General features: G+C 38.0%; 1 protein-coding gene across 1 annotated transcript in view; it reads right to left on the bottom strand.

Moving 5' to 3' along the window:
* Positions 1 to 19,899, bottom strand: part of LOC137644963 (multiple coagulation factor deficiency protein 2 homolog) — a 53,010-nt gene that overhangs the window by 542 nt on the left and 32,569 nt on the right. The gene's annotated exons all lie outside the window — the stretch shown is intronic.

Below are 19,899 nucleotides of genomic sequence, written 5' to 3' on the forward strand. Positions count from 1 at the left end.
ATGTAAAAATATTATAAAAATATTTAAGGATTTGCATCAAATTACCTATCAATTACATTAAAAAAAGTTGAATAGAGGATGGATATATATATGAATATTTTACAGACAGTGACTACCTTATTCTATTTAGTGCGTAATGAATGAGAATTTATTAAGATTCATTTATATTTAAAGAGACCCAAATACGAAGGTTGAATTCTTGTAATTGTATCCTGTATGTTTTTCTAATTTCGAATTTATATTTTATTTTTCCTGTGTAATTTCTCCCCTGACCATTTCCTCAGTTTGACTCTAAATTTCTCTCATTCTTTTTCTATTACCTCTTATTGCTTATTCCTCCTTCATAATTATCAGCTGTCTCCAACCTTGCTGTCAAAACTCTTTTACCCATTTCACTGTCCAGGTTTTTTAGAGGGGACATTGTATCCATGATCGGTTTTTATTTCAAAATCAATTGTGGGAGCTGTGGTGGTCTTGCCAACTGCCCGAAAATGTTTGGACACCTAGGAGTGTCAGTATTCCCATACTGGCACGCGGAACTATCTCTTAGGAAATTTGGCCTTCGGATTCCAGGGGTTGGCGATTTTATAGAGATAGGACTCTCGGCATTCTGTCCGGTTTGCCTGCCACTATGATTAGAGTGGGGATGATTGTATTCATGAAATGCTCTCAGTCCCATCAAGCGGGTTTGGCATACACTTGAGCCACTCTAATCATAGTGGTACCATCCCTTTGTGGTAGGGTAGGGAGTGGACATTTGGTAAGCAGCTTTCACAGGTGTCATTGGTGGAGAAATTAATTCCAGGAAAGGCTAACGGTGTCTTCTTTGGAATTTAAGACAGTCTTAATTTTTTCTCTCCCTTAAACTATATTTTTTTCCATTTTTTTTTTTCATTGTTATTATGACCCCTTCCCTCCCCCTGAAAAATAATTAATGAGTAAACTTAATATTCCCCGTACCCCTGGATCAAATGGCGAACCCCAGACACCGTTGACGACTTCTGCTTGTTTAAATAGGGAAAGCTCTGTTGACAACCTCGGCAATAAAAAGGATTCCTCCAACAATACTTTTTTGACCAGTGTTGTTAAAGACAATTTATCGGCACTGGTGGAAAATGATGCTTGTAATAACCGTAATACTTTACTCTCTGGTTCTGGCTCATTACCAGATCCAACAAAAAATCTGAAAATTCTCCACTTAAAAAACATACCAATTGGTTGTAGCTATGACATAATTCATGAAGCCTTCTGTAGATTTGGAGCAATCAAAGAAATTTTAATGGAGCTTAATGGTAGTAAAGGCTTTTGGGAAGCTTGGGTATCATTTTCAAGTTTTGAGATTGCTTTAGAAGCAAATAAAAATTTAGAGAGCATAAAAATTGACAATTGTTTGATTTCTGGGGCTTTATGTGATAAAGCACCAAGACACCTAGAGGTATATAAACCAGAAGAATGGATGGAAAAAGAAATAGAGCATAGACTTCCAGAAGTAAGAACCCCCAAGCCCCCAACATGGATAATTGCATCTGGAAAGATAGATAATTATAACTATTATAAGATGAGTAAATTTATACAAAAAAAAGTTGGTTTAATTAAAAGTAAGGATATTAGTAGATACGGTAAGCAATCTGTTTTGATTAATGCAAAATCAGATACTCAAGCTCACATGCTTTGTGGCATGAAGATTGCAGAAATTGATCCTATTAAGGATATTAAACCACATATGAGCTTCAGCTATGGTAAAGGAGTAGTTTTTGATAAAGATCTATATGAATTCTCAGAACCAGAAATTCTGGACATGTGCCCTGCTAATGTTTGGAAAGTAAGTAAGATTCCTCAAACAAGCATGGTAGTTTTAACATTTGAAACCCCTGTTATACCAGATCATATAATTATTGAGAATGAAAGAGTACGTGTTCGAGAATATAAACCTAGGCCTTTACAATGCTTTAATTGTTTCAAGTACGGTCACCCTTCCCGGTACTGCAATAATACGAAGATCTGTATTAACTGTTCTTTGTTAGAACATGGCCAATGCAACAGAGATACAACCTGTGCAAACTGTAAAGATAATCATAAACCAAATGATAAAAGATGTAGAGAATACAAGAATGAAGAAGCTGCAATCTTGAAAGCAAATGCTGAACATATAAGTGTAGGTTATGCAAAGCATTTACTCAATCGGCAACTTAATTTTGCTCGCGCGGTTAAGATGCCAACAAAAGATTATAATCCACTACCCCTTACTACCACAGGGGGACCAGTGGCAGCACCTGGCCCGTCAGGTGCATCTCCCTTAGTGGTAGTAGCCCAGCCATCTGGGTCAAGTGCTCAGGCTATAAAAGCCAGAGCACAAACCTCCAAAGAGGTCAATATGGTGTCCAACACACCAAAAGTATTGTCACCGATAGGAGCATCTCCCCTAGAGGTAGTAGCCCAGCCTTCTGGGTTAAGTGCTCGAACTGTTGAAGTTCTAGCACAATCCTCCAAGGAAGCCAATGTGGCTTCCACCACCTTAAATGTATTGTCTCAGGCAGAATCTCTACCTGATTTGATGGAGATTGGAAAACAAGATCTTCCAAAGAGGAAAAGGTCCCCATCATCCTCACCTTCATCTAAGTCAGGTAAGTGCCCTACTGCTCATGATCCTAAGGTTGACTCTTATAAAGATCCTAGAAAGAAAGAAAAGAAGAGTGGTGGCCTAGTAAAGCCTTCCATCTCCAGGCCTTACATGGCTTCATCTGAAAAGTCCCAAAAGACAAATGAGACAAAGAAAAATAATAACAAAAGATAATGTCTATCATCCAGTGGAATTGCAGAGGTCTAAGTACTAGCATTGAGCAAATAAAAACTTTAACCAGGGACTCAGACACGAAGGTAATTTGCCTACAGGAAACCAAGATCAGTGACAAACCATTTAATCCTGGACTCAATTATCATTTTTGTAGATCCCCTCCTTTGCAAGCTGCAAGAGCTCAAGGTGGTACAGGTTTTATTATTCACAAATCTGTAAAATTTGAAACAATCCCACTCAATACACCACTACAGGCATGTGCAGTTAGAACTCATATCGGGAAAAAAATTACTTTATGCTCGCTATATATTGAACCATCCTTAGAACTTTTCCTCTTAGATCATGCTGGTAATCCAAGAAGGCTTAGACTTTCTGACCTCCAAGACTTGATCAATCAGCTTCCTGCCCCTTTTATTTTAATGGGTGATTTTAATGCAAAGCATACTTTATGGGGTGGAAATGTGTGCGATAGATGGGGTAATCTTGTTGAAGAATTAATCGACAACAATGATGTAATACTAATGAATGATGGTTCTCCAACTAGGTATGATGTATTCCACAACTCTACATCAGCCATTGATTTGTCAATCTGTTCCTCATCCATTCGATTGGACTACCTTTGGTCAGTAAATGAACACCTACATGGCAGTGACCATTGGCCAATAATGTTAAATTATGTCCATAATCTTCCTTCTCAGTGTCCACCAAAATGGAAGATAGATGAGGCAGACTGGGCAGCTTATGAAAACTGTTCACACACTGATAAAGAATATGATGAATTTACATCTCCAGTGCATGCCTATCAACATCTTGAAAATATTATTGATGATAATGCTAGCAAGTTTATACCTAAAACATGCGGTTTACCTCATCGCTCTGTAGTTCCTTGGTGGAGTAAAGAATGTGCCAACGCAAGAAAAGTGACCCGAACTTGCTTCAGAAGATACTTGAGGACAAACTATTTAGCAGATAGAATAGCATATCTCAGAGCCTGTGCCAAACAAAAAAGAATTTTTAAAAAAGCAAAGAGAGCATCTTGGAAGAAATATATATCTAATATTAATACCAAAACTCCTTCAAAGGAAATATGGGACAAGATTAGAAAACTTCAAGGTAAATTCGTCCCTAAGCCTCTACCAATATTAAGGGAAAATAATAGATATATATCTGACCCCAAAGATGTAGCAGAGGTTCTTGCTAAGCACTTTGCTCATGTATCAAGTGCTGACAACTATTCCCCAGCATTTCAACAAATTAGAGCATCAACATCTGTTGTTCCTCCTACTTCTTCAAATACTGAAGCTTTTAACCTGCCTTTTAGTATGGAGGAGATGCAAAATGCTATCTCCAGCTCTTCTTTAACTGCCCCAGGTGAGGATGGCATCCGGTATGAAATGATATCACATCTTCCAGTGGATACCAAGGAATTTTTATTAGAAACCTTTAATGGTCTATGGGCTTCCCATACATCTCCTGATTCCTGGCATACTTCAATTGTAATTCCAGGCCACAAGTCTGGTAAAGACCCAGAACTGCCATCTAGTTATAGGCCCATATCCTTGACCAGTTGCATATGCAAACTATTTGAGAGAATGATCAACAACAGACTTGTGTGGTATCTAGAATCAAAAAATCTTTTATCTAACAGACAGTTTGGTTTTAGGAAGAACCGAAGTACTCTGGACCCTTTGCTGATGTTATCAAGGGAAATTTCAAATGCTTTTTCTAACCAAAACCAGGTGGTGGGTGTCTTTTTTGACCTCGAAAAGGCATATGACACCACCTGGAGGGGTGGTATTTTAAAGCAATTGGCCTCGTGGGGTATAGGAGGACATATGTTCTCTTTTATTGAAGAATTTTTATCAAACCGCTCCATTAAAGTGAGAGTAGGGTCAGAACTATCTTCATCCTACATGCAAGAAGAAGGTGTCCCCCAAGGCAGCGTATTGAGTGTGACCTTGTTTGCTGTTGCAATTAATAGTCTCATTAGTCACATACCTCCTGGCATACAAGGATCACTATTTGTCGATGACTTTGCAATTTATTGTAGTGGATCATCTGCACTACAAACATGCCAAAATCTTCAAATTGCAATAAATGCTGCTTCCGCATGGGCAAATTCTCGCGGATTCATGTTTTCTCCTCAGAAGACCAAAGCCATTCGCTTTACTCGTACTCGTAAAAGGGAAGAGATCCCCACCCTTTTCTTAAATGATTGTATTTTGCCATATGAGGATAGTGTCAAGTTTCTTGGAGTCATTTTCGACAAGAAAATGACATTTGGTCCCCATATAAATGACCTATCTATCAGGGTTAAGAAGTCACTGAACATTCTGAAAGTGATATCGCATTTTGATTGGGGTGCTGATAGAACAACTTTGCTTAGAATTTATACATCTTTGTGTCTGAGCAAGTTAGACTATGCATGCCAAATATATGGGTCAGCTACAAAGACTTTACTTGGAAAACTTGATATTGTTCACAATGCTGGGCTTCGCATCTGCACAGGTGCTTACAGAACATCTCCCATTGACAGTCTCTATGTTGATTCTGGCATACCTCCCCTTTCCATTCGCAGAGAGGAGTTGAGTTTGAGGTTTTTAGCTAGGTCCCTTGCTGTGAGAAACAATCCTAACTGTAAATATGTTAGGGCGCCTTTAGATCGGGCTCCTAACAGATCTAGAGTGCCTAAGCCTTTGGAAGTACAGCTGAAAAATGATGCTAGAGAAGTAGGCTTGTTAACAGCACAGATAGCAGAGGTAGGATATCCCAAGTCTCCTCCTTGGTGTAATCCACCTGTTAAAGTATGTTTTACGGCAGGAGGGAAAAATACCTTACCTAGTAGGGTAATGAAAAGTGAGTTTTTAAATCATGCTGCTCAACATCATGGGAAACATGTTTTTACAGATGGCTCCAAATCGGCTGCAGGAGTTGGAAGTGCAGCTGTGGTGGGGGATATTGTTATTAGAAGGAAACTCCCATCCTCTTGTTCAATTTTTACTGCTGAGCTGTACGCAATAATTCTCGCAGTCCAACATATTTTTAAAAATGGCAACCAAAATAGTTTTTATACAATTTTTACGGATTCCAATAGTGTTTTACTCTCATTAAAACAAATTATGCCAGGCCATCATCTAGTACAAGAGGTGCAGGACTGGTTAGTACTTCTGCAGTCTAGGAAGAGTATCAGTGTTCACTTCTGTTGGGTCCCTGCCCATGTTGGGGTGGATGGGAATGAACAAGTAGATAAGGCAGCAAAGGAAGCTTCAGGGCTAAGTAATCCATCCCCCTTGAGTATTCCTTACAAAGATCTTAGAAGTGAGATTCATCTTTACTGTAAAAATAAGTGGCAAGCTCGATGGTCTGAACGGACCACCAATACAAAATTGAAACAAATCCACCCATTGGTGGATAAATGGTCATCTTGTAATTCTACAAGTAGAAGGGATACCATTATTTTAACTAGGCTGCGTATTGGCCATACACATGCAACGCACAATTATTTAATGAAGAGTGGGGAAGGGAGACAGGCCCCTCTTTGTAATACCTGTCAAGTGACAATGGATGTTAAACATATTTTAGTCGATTGTCCTGTTTTTAATCTCCAGAGGAGGACACATTTACTCCAGGACAAACCGTTAAGAGATATACTGGGGGAAAACTGTAATACCCTGAACTTGAGAAAATTTATACAAAGTATTGGGTTATATTACGAGCTATAATTGATTTTATTAATTTATTTATTTATTTTACCCTTTTAATCCCTATTTATTTCACATCTAGATTTTATTGTATGAAAGTGTTACGATTTGTATTAAAGGTTAAAATGATACTAAATGTTGTGAGTGTACAGATATGATTGAATGATTTTAGTTATATAGCGCTGAATGGCCTTTGATGCCCCAGTGCTTGGCTTAATGCCTAAATCCCATATTCAATTCAATTCAATTCTCCCCTGACCACCTATAGAAATAACTAATGACCAAAATCTAAGAGTAGTTTATCGTGACTGGTGATGATATCTGATGTTTCTCAGTTGATGTAGAATGTAGGATGATGATCTCATACATGGTGCTACTGCTCCTGCCCTCTGTGCATTGCGATGACTCACCGGGTCAATCCTGAATTTGCATACCTTGACTCATATTGTACTTGTCAAATAAGAATTTGCAGGGCTTGGGGGTCTTATTGTTTAGTAGGTCGTTGCGGCTTTTTATTAGGAGAAATTTGTTTGCTATCCAACTTGAGGGAAAAAATAACACATTGTTGATACTCGTCCTCCTAGTCATACTGTTGCTAGCAGGCTTTCAAGGTTAGGTAATATAATTTTAGATTACTTTAAGGTTTTTATGGCTGTGTCTTTGCACCTCTTCTTTGTCACTGTTGGTAGTCGTTTTCATGAAATTGTTTTTTGAGACCTATGTTACACTCATCACGTGACAAAGTCAGCGTAATTGGTTGTCGTTTGGTGAGCATGGATTCAATGCTTGTGCATCCTGTTCATTACAGAATATTTGTGTGGGGAATGCAATCTTAACAGGTGTGACCTATAATTTTCTGCAAACATGAAATATGAAATTTTTCAAATTGTTTCTGATGGTATTAATATAAGGTTCAGGTCTCTGCGACAAAGAGAAGAGTTGAAATACATACTGCTTTATATACTTGAATTTTGGTGGCTGTCTCAAATGTCTATTCTGAAAAATCCAGACCTCAAACCCGTGAAGCCTGGTTTTATATTCTCAAGCATGGCATCATCAATCTCATTGTGGATAAAACTGTGCTACCTTGTTTCAATAATGGCGAAGAATCGCACATTCTGAGATAGTTTAATTTCTTGTATATATCTGAAAGCCAGGTACCCGATGTATTGAAATAGGGTTTTTAGATAGATTACATTGACAGAGCAGAGTGATCCAAAATAGCTTCAGTTCAAGCTTAGCATATACCAGTAAGTATTTCTATATGGGCTTGCAACCATCTGATATAGAATGTGCTACTATCCGTTTAGTGTTATTTAGGGTGCATATTTTATTTTAGTATTTCCTGCAATAAAGTCATTTTTGAGGAGATGAACAATTTGAATAGTACAGAAGCCAAAACTTTATCCTGCTTCAAACCAATTGCATGCTACAAATATGCTTTAGCTGCCATTTTGGAATGACAGAAACTAGGTATATTTAGTAAGTTTCTAGGAACTCCGTATTTTGTATGTATACTGGTCTTGGGTTGTATTGCCCAAGGCCTTGGGAATGTCAATAAAGACGTCACATTGGCAATTCTCGGTGCGGATTTCTTCTCCCATTTCCACCCCCTGGTTGATGTTACTTACTGTTAGTCAACGCAGACTCCTCTTACTCGTTTACTCCTCTTCAACCCACCCCCTCCACCAGCGCACTCCACATCAGCACACCCTGAGATGCCTACGCCCACCTCCTCACATCATACCCGGAAGTCTTCAATCTAGAAATTTGCCAAATGCCCACAGTTCACGCCAAACACTGTATTTATCACCATATCAAGACGACGGGGCCCACAGTGTTTGCCAGATTCAGGCACCTGGCACCGGATTGTTTGGCAGCTGTCAAACGTTCACCAAAAGGGAAGAAATGGGCCCTTGCCAAAAGGCCTCGAACCCATTGTCGTCGCCCTTGCATATTGTCCTGAAGAAAGATGGCTCCCTGTACCCTTGTGGGGATTACAGGCATATGTTACATGGACTATACATACTTTTGATTTCTTCCTCTTAATAGGAACACTTCCATCACCTACGCATTGTGTTCGACCATCTACAACTGAACGGCCTTGTAGTCTGGTACGACAAATGTAGCTTTGGCACCAATGAAGTATCATTCATAGGGCACCGCATCACTCCTGAAGGAATCTACCCCCTCGCTAAGAAGGTAGCTGCTGTTCAGAACTTTCCCACGCCCTCGACCCTCAAAGTATTGCAAGAATTCTTGAACATGATCAACCATTATTATCAGTTCCTGCGAACCATCACTGCCACTCTTGCTCCCCTCTATGCCTCCCTCAAGGGCAAGCCTAAAGGACCTGAAGTAAGGTCCCCTTCAAGAAGAAGCCATCTGCAATGCAAAGAACCTCCTATCAACCAATGTTGCTCTTAGTTTTCCCGTGCCACATGCCCCTCTCCTTCTCTCCACTAATGCCAGTGACGTCACTATTGGAGCACTACTTGAGGAGGTGGTTAATGGCTCGCCTTCATCAGTAGAAAACTGTCCCGGGTGGAATCCGGCTATTCTACCTCCGACCACAAATTGCTGGCACTGTATCTAACTGTCCATCACTTTCGCCACTTCTTAGATGGTACGCTCTTCATCATTCGCACAGACCGCATACCTCTGGTGCATGCCTTCACTCGACAGTCGGACGCCTGGTCCATTCGTTAATGCCGATATCTCCCTTCAACACCCTTCAACACGTCCCTGGGAAAAGGAATCCCGTTGCTGATGCCATGTCAAGAATCGCAATGTCTACCATTCACCTGGGATTGCACAACAACGCCTTGGCAGAAGCCCAACAAAAAGATCCAGAGTTCCAAGCATGTAGAACATCCTGCACATCCTTCCATTGGGAAGACTAAGCTCTCGATGATTCAAACGCCACCCTCCTCTATGACATCAGTACTAGTAGTCCATGACCATAAGTACCTGTCCCATGCACTGTCAGGTGTTTGATTCAATCCATGGCCTTTCACATCCATCGCGCCGATCTATTGCACAGCTATAGTAGGTCCCCTACCCACATCACAAGGACATGGTTACCTGTTTAGCACCATAGTGAGCTGAGACTGTCATGTTGAATTCTCTCCCTGAGTTGTGTTTCAGCTTGTATTCTTGTTTGTGGAAGCTTTGGAAATATTGGTTAATCTAATGGAGAGACTAAATTGAAAAGTAAAAGTACACCATGGCTGCCCCCCCCCCCTGTGTGTGGATAAGAAGTGGCTTTAACAGGTGCTACCACAAGAAGTGTGTTTTATAGAGGCAAGCATCAGTGATGAAGACGTAACAAACTTGAAATGGATTTGTCCACACTGTGTAGATGAAGCCATTAATGTCAAGACCCCTTTATTGAGTATGGAGGAGGAACTGAAAATGAAACAATTATATAAACGGACAAGAAGAGAAAATTGCTGAATTAGAACTCGTAACTCACTAGGGACTCGGCAAATTCCATCCTGACATCTGATCTCTGAGAAAGTTAATCTAGCGATGAATATGGAATCAGTTAAGTGAACACTTCAACACAGATGGACCCAAGACAAGAGAAAATGACTTACTGTATGCAGACAAAGTTAAGGGAAAAATCTATAATTAATTAAATCGACTAAAGCATCAACTAAATTCACTGACAGAAAAATGAGGTCGATCATGCATTTAAGACATTCCAATTCTTAATACGAGGCCAACTTCAAATGGAAATGTTGTAAACTTTCCCGAAGAAAAGATCAGAGAGGATGCAGCAAACAAGATTCAAACTATGGTTAATGACACCAAGATGAGGAAAATTGGAAAACTGAAACCTATAATAACGATATACAATGTAAACAGTGATGAAGATGAAGTAGTAAATGCCTGGACCATTTCCAAAACATAAAAGAGAAGATAAGTCTGGTATTCAAGAAAAGATCCACAGGTTGAAATGTGATCTTGAAGTTCGGATAATGTGATAATGGCGACCAAGTTTTGTTGCAATGGGTTACTTATAACATACGTGATAGGTTCCATGTGATCACCTGCTACAACTGTGAGAGGTATGTACATTTTGAAAAAGTTAGAGCAAGTTTAAGACTGATGATAAAGTCTGCGGGAAATGTTCAGAAAAACATTCCACCAAAGAATGTATTTGGAACAGGTAATATCTATAAACTGTACTAAATTAAACAAACCAAATGACTTCTCAGTGAATTGAAAAAATAGCAAGGCTTATGATTTGGAATTGAAAAAACTAGAAGAAAATACCAGCTATGTATACTAAGGATATCATAAACTGTGGCTATGGAAATAAACAATGTGTTGGTAATAAAACTAATAAAATTAGAGAATTGATAAATAAGAAATATTTGGACATACTAGCATTATCTGAAACATGGTTGAATAACTTTGACAAGGCTAAGATCACTGAAATGACCCCCACCCCCACCAAGGACTGGTTGGGGGTCGGGCTCTTCATTCATAACAGTTACCCAAATCTCAAGATGTTAATAACTAGTGTGACAAGCTTTGAAAATATAGAAATAAACTTTATGCACAAAAAAAAAATATCCTTTGTAACAATTTACAAACAGAACAAATACAGGTACAAGTATTTTCTTACATGAATTCAGTGTACTCATTGAGATTTTTATCATGGAAAAATGAAGTAGTTACTTCTGGAGATTTCAACCTTTGGATGGATGACGCATCAAATCTTGATTCAGCATGTAGTGAGCTATTGGAATCATATCAATTTGTGAATAAATGTTGACTGTCCAGCTACTTTGACGGGGCCTATGTTGGACCTAGTTTTAAGTGATGGAATGAGTAATATTGTATCTGATATAAATGTATAAGTGCACTATCTCTCTAGTGCACAAACTTATTACGTTTAGACTACCTCTACATAAAGACGCTCTGGTGAAGGAAAAAAATCTTTAGTCATGAATCATACTTCTCCTTTTGTATTCATTGAATAAGTTACAAAGAAAATAAATGATGCTATCTGTATTCCCTGCGATCTTCATAACTAACGTTTGTGGGGTGGTGTGTGTGTGTTGGCTGCCTTATGACCATACATAATAGGGTGAGTAAAAGTGAATAGGATACCATGTGTCCACGTATGGGAAAGACTATAGTTGTTAAAGACCTATCTCATTGGTTTGATTGGGAGACTTTAGAGAATAAGAGGGAAAAAGACTTAAAGAAAGTGGAATCGGTTTAAAACTGAAAGTACATGGGTGGAATACACAACTGCAATGTGCCAATATACTTATATAATAGGGAGGGAAAAAGAAAATACCATGAGAGACCAGCAAAGCAGCAACAGACTTACATAGGTTATGTCGTCTCCTAAATGGTATAATGGGAAATGTAAATGTAAATATGCTACCAGAGGGGTACAGTGACAAGGAACTAGCAAATAATTTTCTAGTATTCTTTAAAAACAAAATAAAGGATGGAACTGGTTCATTTACAAATATGCAGCATCAGATTAATGCTACACCAGATACAGATAAAATTAAGCAGGATTATCAAGACAGCAAAGAAAACAAACTCTGCGATCGATCCAATGCCAATATCTGAAGTAACTGGAGAAAGAAACTTTTCTAGTTTAGCTGATATAATTATGAAAATAGTAAATGCAAACATCGATGAGCATAAGTCTCCCAAATCTGAGAAAATGGCTATAGTCACACTTGTTCTGAAAAGTGCTCTAGCTTAACAGGAATTAAGCTCGTATAGACCTATTTCGGATCTATCCTTTATTTCAAAAGTGCTAGACTATGTAATTCTTGAACAACTAATTAGTCACAGAGGAAATGGAAGCTTTGCCAGACAACCAGTCTGCTTACAGAAAATTATACTCTACTGAGACAGCTGTCTGTTCTGTTGTAATTATGGTGTAAATGAAGGATGAAAACAAATTAAAATTAAATTAAAATAGTTTGAGCTTATGGTGGTTGGAAAGAAAAACAGCGTAAGAAAATTGGGTGATATTCAAATAAACATAAATAATAATTCTACCCAGGTAGTAGGTTGGCCAGGGCACCAGCCGCCCGTTGAGATACTACTACTAGAGAGTTATGGGGTTCTTTGACTGGCCAGACAGTACTACATTGGATCCTTCTCTCTGGTTACGGTTCTTTCCATTTGGCTACTCATACACTGAATAGTCTGGCCTATTCTTTACAGATTCTCCTCTGTCCTCATACACCTGACAACACTGAGATTACCAAACAATTCTTCTTCTCTCAAGGGGTTAACTACTGCACTGTAATTGGTCAGTGGCTACTTTCTTATTGGTAAGGGTAGAAGAGAGACTTTAACTATGGTAAGCAGCTCTTTTAGGAGAAGGACACTCCAAAATCAAACCATTGTTCTATAGTCTTGGGTAGTGCCATAGCCTCTGTACCATGGTCTTCCACTGTCTTGGGGTAGAGATCTCTTGCTTGAGGGTACACTCGGGCACACTATTCTATCTAATTTCTCTTCCCCTTGTTTTGTTGAATTATTTAAAGTTTATATATGAAATATTTATTTTAATGTTACTGTTCTTAGAATATTTTATTTTTCCTTTATTCCTCTCCTCACTGGGCTATTTTCCCTGTTGACGCCCCTGGACTTACAGCATACTGCTTTTCTAATTAGGGTTGTAGCTTAGCAATTAATAATAATAATAATAATAATAATAATAATAATAATGATGATGATGATAAAGTTCGTGATTTAGGCATTGCTCTTGACTGTAACTTTTCTTTCAATGTCCAAATAAGTAATGTAGTAAAAACTGCTGGTAATCATTTTAGAAACATTACTTTTATAAAGAAATGCCTGGATGAACATTCTTGTGATAGTGTTATTACCAGGATGGACTACTGTAACCCCATCTACTCAAATTTACCAAAAGGGCAGCTTAAGAAATTAGAAAACATAGTAAACAGAGGAGCAGCACTGATCAGAGGGTATCCCGCCCAGAGAAAAGATCACTCCTATACTAAATGATTTACACTGGCTGCTTATTAAAGCGAGAATTGAGTTTAAAATATGTACAATAACTCGTCAAGTTATCCAAACCGGACGTCCAAAATATCTAAGAAAAATGCTGCATATTGTGTAGCCAACAAATCATGTTGACACAAGATTAGTTACAGATGGTTTCAAATTATTGGAACATAGATATGTCTACTGTAGTCTCTAGAGACTTTGAATATTCAGCCCCAAGACTATACAATAAGATCCCACTAGACATCCAAAGGACTGGAGATATTAAGGTTTTCAAGAGGAAACTGAAGACTTTCTTCTTCTCTTAAGCGCTTCGATAGTGAGGATTTGATAATAAAAGCGGAATATGCAGTGTGAAATGTAGAAAGATTTCAAACAAACATGATAAAATGACTGTGAAGGTCTTGTAGAGAGTAGGGCTCCCCTGCTGTATAGGACCAGAAAAGCAGCCCTTAAATTAGTAAGTATTGGCTACTCCTGTCGTTGGCCTGAAGCTACTCTCATGGAAACTGCAATATCTCCCTCATGTGTACATCCACCTTACTTTAAGGGTGGATAGCGAGCTTTGGTATCCCTGAGCATATTACTTCTGATGGGTACCGCTTTCACCTTTCAATTGTGGACATATTCACGAATCCTCTGAGCATCACTCTACATCAGACAACCACCTACAACCGTGCAGCCAACGGAATAGTTGTAAATTTTCATCTCGCCCTCAAAGCAGCTTTGATGTCCCGATGCAATGACTCCAACTGGTTTACTCGGCTTTCCTGGATCCTCTTGGGACTAAGGACCACTCTTAAAGACGCCCGGGATGTCTCGGCAGCTGAAATGGTGTATGGCAAAAAACGCTGGTCGTCCCTGCCGAATTTTTTCCGTCGGCACCTCCCCCTACAATTTTCAGCACTTAGTCATATTGTGGAAAAATTTACTCCATGCCACCAGACTTGCTAGCCTCCAGTAAAGCAACACATAGACAGATTTGCACAAGGCATCGCACGTTTTCCTGTGCATTGACACTTGCAAGCCATCACTAATGCCCCCTTCTTCGTGATCAGACACATCAAAGGCTTTTTTGATTATTGATCGGTTTAACCTGCATATCTCCTGCAAGATGACTTACCTACAGTGCGCATCTCAAGAGCAGGTTGCCCTATTTTATATGTGTCTTTTTTGAGTGGGGGGGGGGGGGCCAGTTATGTGCTCCACGTGTTACACATGCTCATACAATGTGATGGTATTTACTTTTTTTTTTTATCTCGCTCTTCCCTGCACTGATTGCAGAACCTGTCTAAGCTTGCCTTTTCATGCATTAGTTGGTTTGCATTTTTGTGACATTCTTGCTCGGAACTGCTTTTATATAAATTCATTATCTGTTGAATAAGTTAGTTGCATTCTTCTCACCTCTTGATATAACCTAACAGCAACCTAGCACATAGTAATAATTATCAAGTCATTACTGGCCTAGAAAGAATTAATGACTGTGTAATAAGTAGCAGTACATGTACATGTATATTGCTGCCTCGCAATGTGCACTTTCATACTTCATCCGAAGGCATAACAAAGGATAAGTTAGGGAAAGTTAAGACACATGAATGGTTGTTTCTAGTTTCCTGACAACAATCTTTTGATTGTTGTTTCATGATTCTAGGAAATTGAAAAGGATATTTTTTAACATTTGTCCTTGTGTGAAAGACATCAAAGCACTGAGGTGTGTGGATTCATGTAGTGCATTACGTTCTATTGTTCTTTCAGTACATAGTACTTCAACTGTCAGTTCGGTTTTGTCAATTAACACTTCAAGTTAGGCCGAACTGGTACTTTTCCAGTACATAGTCTGTTAAGCTCTCGGTTATGACTGATCATTTAGAACTGAGAGTTTCAACTGAAGTAATGTTTATAATTAGTTTGAGAGCAGAAAATGGTATTGAAAGTAGTTTTTCTGACTATTGTGCAATAAGTAACTTTTCAGCTAACTACTTTAGAATTCGTACACTAAATCGAATTGACACTAGAGATCACAAAACTTTAAAATTAATAATTGTTTACCAATTTTGACTCTTCTATTATATGGCGTTTCTCCCTCATATCCGAATGCTAAAGTCCAATGTGATTTGATGAGAGAAACCACCTATCAATTAGTCTGCCGCACGGATAAAACTGACCATTTAAGGTGAATTATATGGATTGCCGAATATCTCTCATCCTGTGGGTCTTGCATTAAGCCACATTCATGGCCTGGTAGATTTCAATGGTAAATGTGACCATACTATCCACGAGAGCTTAAGGACTGCAGGATTTTGTGGTTCACAGGTCTCTAGTTGAGTCGTCAGCAGCCATTGGGTTGGAAGAGGTCTGGGTATTGATCACACCTGTGTCACTGATTAAATGCAATAATCTATCCCTTGTCACTCACGAGTATTTTTAAAAGAGAGGTCCTATGAATTGACCAGTTTCAAAAAATCCAAAAAAGTGGCTCTGGACTTTTTCAGTATAATGTTTATCAAAATCATACTATTTTATTCTGGTTTAGTACTCTTTTTCGGAACATATGCCACTTATCTTTGTTATATATGTAATCCCACTTTGCAAATATCTTCCGATAGTTTTTCTTGCCTGAAGGAGTAGAAGAATTCTGAAGATTTTTCCAACTTTGGTAGAATTTGTAGATCTTCAAATGCTAAAAGTAGTTTCCGGGTGGTAGTTTTAATTAAGAACAAAAAGACCTCATGTTTTATATTTTTTTATATGATTTTTACCCAAATGATTATTGGTCTTCCATTATAAGAGTATTTTTTCTTTTTGTTTCTATGATAGGATGCTTAGGAGTAAATTTGGCTTTAAATGCCAGATTTTATATAACAATACAATTTATACAAATGGCATTCAACAGATTTTACTTCATATATTACTTTGTGTGTGCATGGAATGGTACTCTATCAAAGAAATTGTTTTCTAATTTTGCGTTTTACGAAGGCTATATAAATATATCTATCTCAATGGTTTATTTACTCGCGCAAGTTGAATATTTATTGGAAAAAGGAGAGAGAGAGAGAGAGAGAGAGAGAGAGAGAGAGAGAGAGAGAGAGAGAGAGAGAGAGAGAGAGAGAGAGAGATTTATCTTTTATTTTGTATGAAACGAATAAGACTTTACTAAAAACTTACAACAAACCCTAGCAGTCACGCGTTTGAAGCACAAAACCAACTTATGTAAAATGCGTGGATTTCCTTAAGCAAATTGGAATGCTCGTATATTTGACGTAAATTTTGTCTGACCGCATAATTTTCACCACACTTGGCTGATGCTTTCAGTAAATGACATCTTGATATCCAAATGTACCTATAAAATTCCCACAATATTACCTGCACGCTGGGCTCGTATTATTTAAAATAAATGGTAGACGTGATTTAGATAATTAATCATGGGGATAGACTCCAAAGACCCTTAGCTACTTGTCTCGCATATTAATTTTTGTCAATTCTATACGACAGTGAAATCCGATCGAATAATCTGTCATCATAGCCATAGAATATTTATGTATATTAATCTTAAAGACTAAGTACTTGCGGTAAACAAAACGAAGTTAGCAAGACCAGGAAAAGAACAGGTGTCTGATAATTTTATTTTATATGATTTTTCTCTTAATTCTTTGGTATGGCCATATTCTCATTGTCTCACTTGTTTCTCAGCAGAAACAAATTTTGTAGCCATTATGCATACTCTTATCTCTTTTTTAATTGAGAATGAGCCTGCCATGGTAATGTCTTAGTCTGAATTTCGTTTTTATTTTCATCAAACCATTGTCTTAGAAAACTCCATTTAGTTCTGCTATTTGTATGATTAGCTTTACCTATGGTTCATCATTTATTCCTATTTACTATAGACTTTGAGATCATAATATCCATTCAATATTTTTGACGTTAAAGGTTTAAAGGTCACTCATGAAGGGCAGAGACAAGGGACAGTAACAATGCCCTAGCTTGCAGGCCAGTGCCCTAGAGACTGACCATATATGCATAATATTATGATCAGCGTCCAAGCCCCTCTCCAGGACCAGGGAGGGACGGGTAATGGCTGCTGAGGACTTGGAAGGTAGACCTATATGGTCCCCCAAACCCCACATTCTTAGCTCGTTATGGAAAGGTTGCAGACACAAGAAAGTATCAAACTTGAGCTGGACTCGAACCCCAGTCCGACAGAACTTCAGGGAGGGGCGTTTTAAATAGGTTACCACTATACTGAGGATAATATTGATAAAAATTACACGAATTCCTATCAGTAAAATACAAAAAGAAAAAAAAATCAGTTTGCAAAGGAACCAATCATCTATTAAGATACTCCTTCTGGAGAGATATATGACCCCTATAGCACTGGTCAGATAAACCGATTCCACTATAGATTAGGTATTTTTACCATACCAAATAATCTTGCTGATAATTTTCACTCATGATAACACTGAATGCTGTATATTAAGTACAATAAGTGGGGCTCCCTATATCCCGCGCCATTGTGTGAAATGTAGTTCGTGGTGATGGTGGAGAGAGTGGATTAATATACAGGTAGTTGCAGTATTTGTTCAAGCTGAAACCTGTATATCTTTAACTTTTATAAAGTTTTGAATCTTTCCTCTATCCTTTTCTCCAAGAGACATCATTTATGCATAACCTCATTCAATCTACCCTTTTTAAATTCGATTGCCCTGTGATACTCCTTGTTCTTTTCAAAACCCTTATGTGAATCTGTACTTAGGATTTTAATTTTAAAGGGGGACGATGCTGTTCTTATTGTGTCTGTAACATAAGCGCTGATATAGCTAAGTTTAGGAAGCTAGTTTCTCTTTTTTTTGTTCCCATTTAGCCAGGATTTTTTTTTTTACGGCAATGCTATTTTTTGGTTTCTTTTTTCTTCTATTGACCGCCAGATTCCTTTAACTTTTTCATTAATCTTGCCGTTGCTACAATGTACGTTTATCTTTCTGAATAAACGTTGAATGATTTTGCCTAAAGGACTTCGGTGTTAAAGAAAATCTGTCATGAATGACGTCAAACAAATTGTCTAACACTTTACATGTGTCCTCGATTGTCATGGCGGTGGTTAGGTTAGGTTATTGAAGTTCTTGATCATTTTATTTCCTCAAGTCATTCAACGCCTATTCGAAAGTCTCCTCCGCTTTTGTGTATTTAATCTATATCTTATTTCCTTCCATTTTACTTTCCATCCCACTTCTTTTCTTCCATTATGATGCCCAGACTCTTGTTCTTACTTCATAGTCTGTTAGGTTTTCTCAGTTTCATCTCTGATTTAGCACGGGCCATATGGCGCAAATTCCGTAAGTCAAATAATTATCTAATTTGTTACTCTAAAGTCTAAACTTTCACCTCTTCCCAACAGATACTTTCTATCTAACGCATGGTTTGGTAGTTCCCAGCCATTTGGCACATTAACCTTTGACCTTTGCTTCTATGTGAAGATTGTTGATTAACAGTGTCTATTAAAGCTCTATTCTAAATACTGTGATGGCTTTCTCTTATTGTAACTTAAGCTTTCCTCCTGGGCCTCAAATCATCCAGCTGAGTGAGTGGGAGCATGAACCCTTTCATTGAACTTGGCGTTAAGAAGTCCTCATTAACTGTAAGGTAATAGATCGTCTTCTTTCTTTCATTGTGAAAAAGATAAGACCTTCCATACGCGGTTTTTAGTTAATCTTTGCTCCTTTGATTCTAATGTTCCTGGTCTTCATACTGTACCCTTTATAATAATTCATCCTTCCCAAGTTATTTACTCAAAGAATTTAAGAAAAAGGAATGAATTTCATTGCTCGGCTACAGTCAACAGGGGACAATCATCGACATGAACGTGGCTATTACTTAGTAGAGTTGAGAGGAGGAATATTGTGTGCAAAGTCTACTGTGTGCAAAATCTATAATCTATAATCCAAAGGTCTGCCTTTAAAAATTGATATATAACTAAAAGAAAGTTGAATACCAAAAGAATTTGTGAATCTACAAATAAAAATCATAATTTACCACAGAAACAGCAGGACGTGTAAACTTTTCCTAATCACTAACCAATTTTAAGGACAAGCCTCTCCAGTTATAATTTGAAGGAAGGTTTTGTGACCAGTAAAATGAAAATTAGAAAGGCAGAAAATCAGGATGTAATTGATTGAGATGTTTTTTTTTTTTCATTAGAAAGAATTTCTAGTTTTCTTGGGTTAAAGACAATTATTTTCAGAGCCACCAACCTTAGAGATTTCTGGATTAAGGGAGACTTGTCTGTACTTTCGTAATTAACATCCATGCATTTATCCGGAAAAGTATCTTTACCATTTTTATTTCTTTATGGATACACATTTCTTTATCGATACTTTGGTTCTACGTAGG

This window comes from Palaemon carinicauda, chromosome 8 (genome assembly GCF_036898095.1).
Source record: "Palaemon carinicauda isolate YSFRI2023 chromosome 8, ASM3689809v2, whole genome shotgun sequence".
Lineage (NCBI taxonomy): Eukaryota > Metazoa > Arthropoda > Malacostraca > Decapoda > Palaemonidae > Palaemon > Palaemon carinicauda.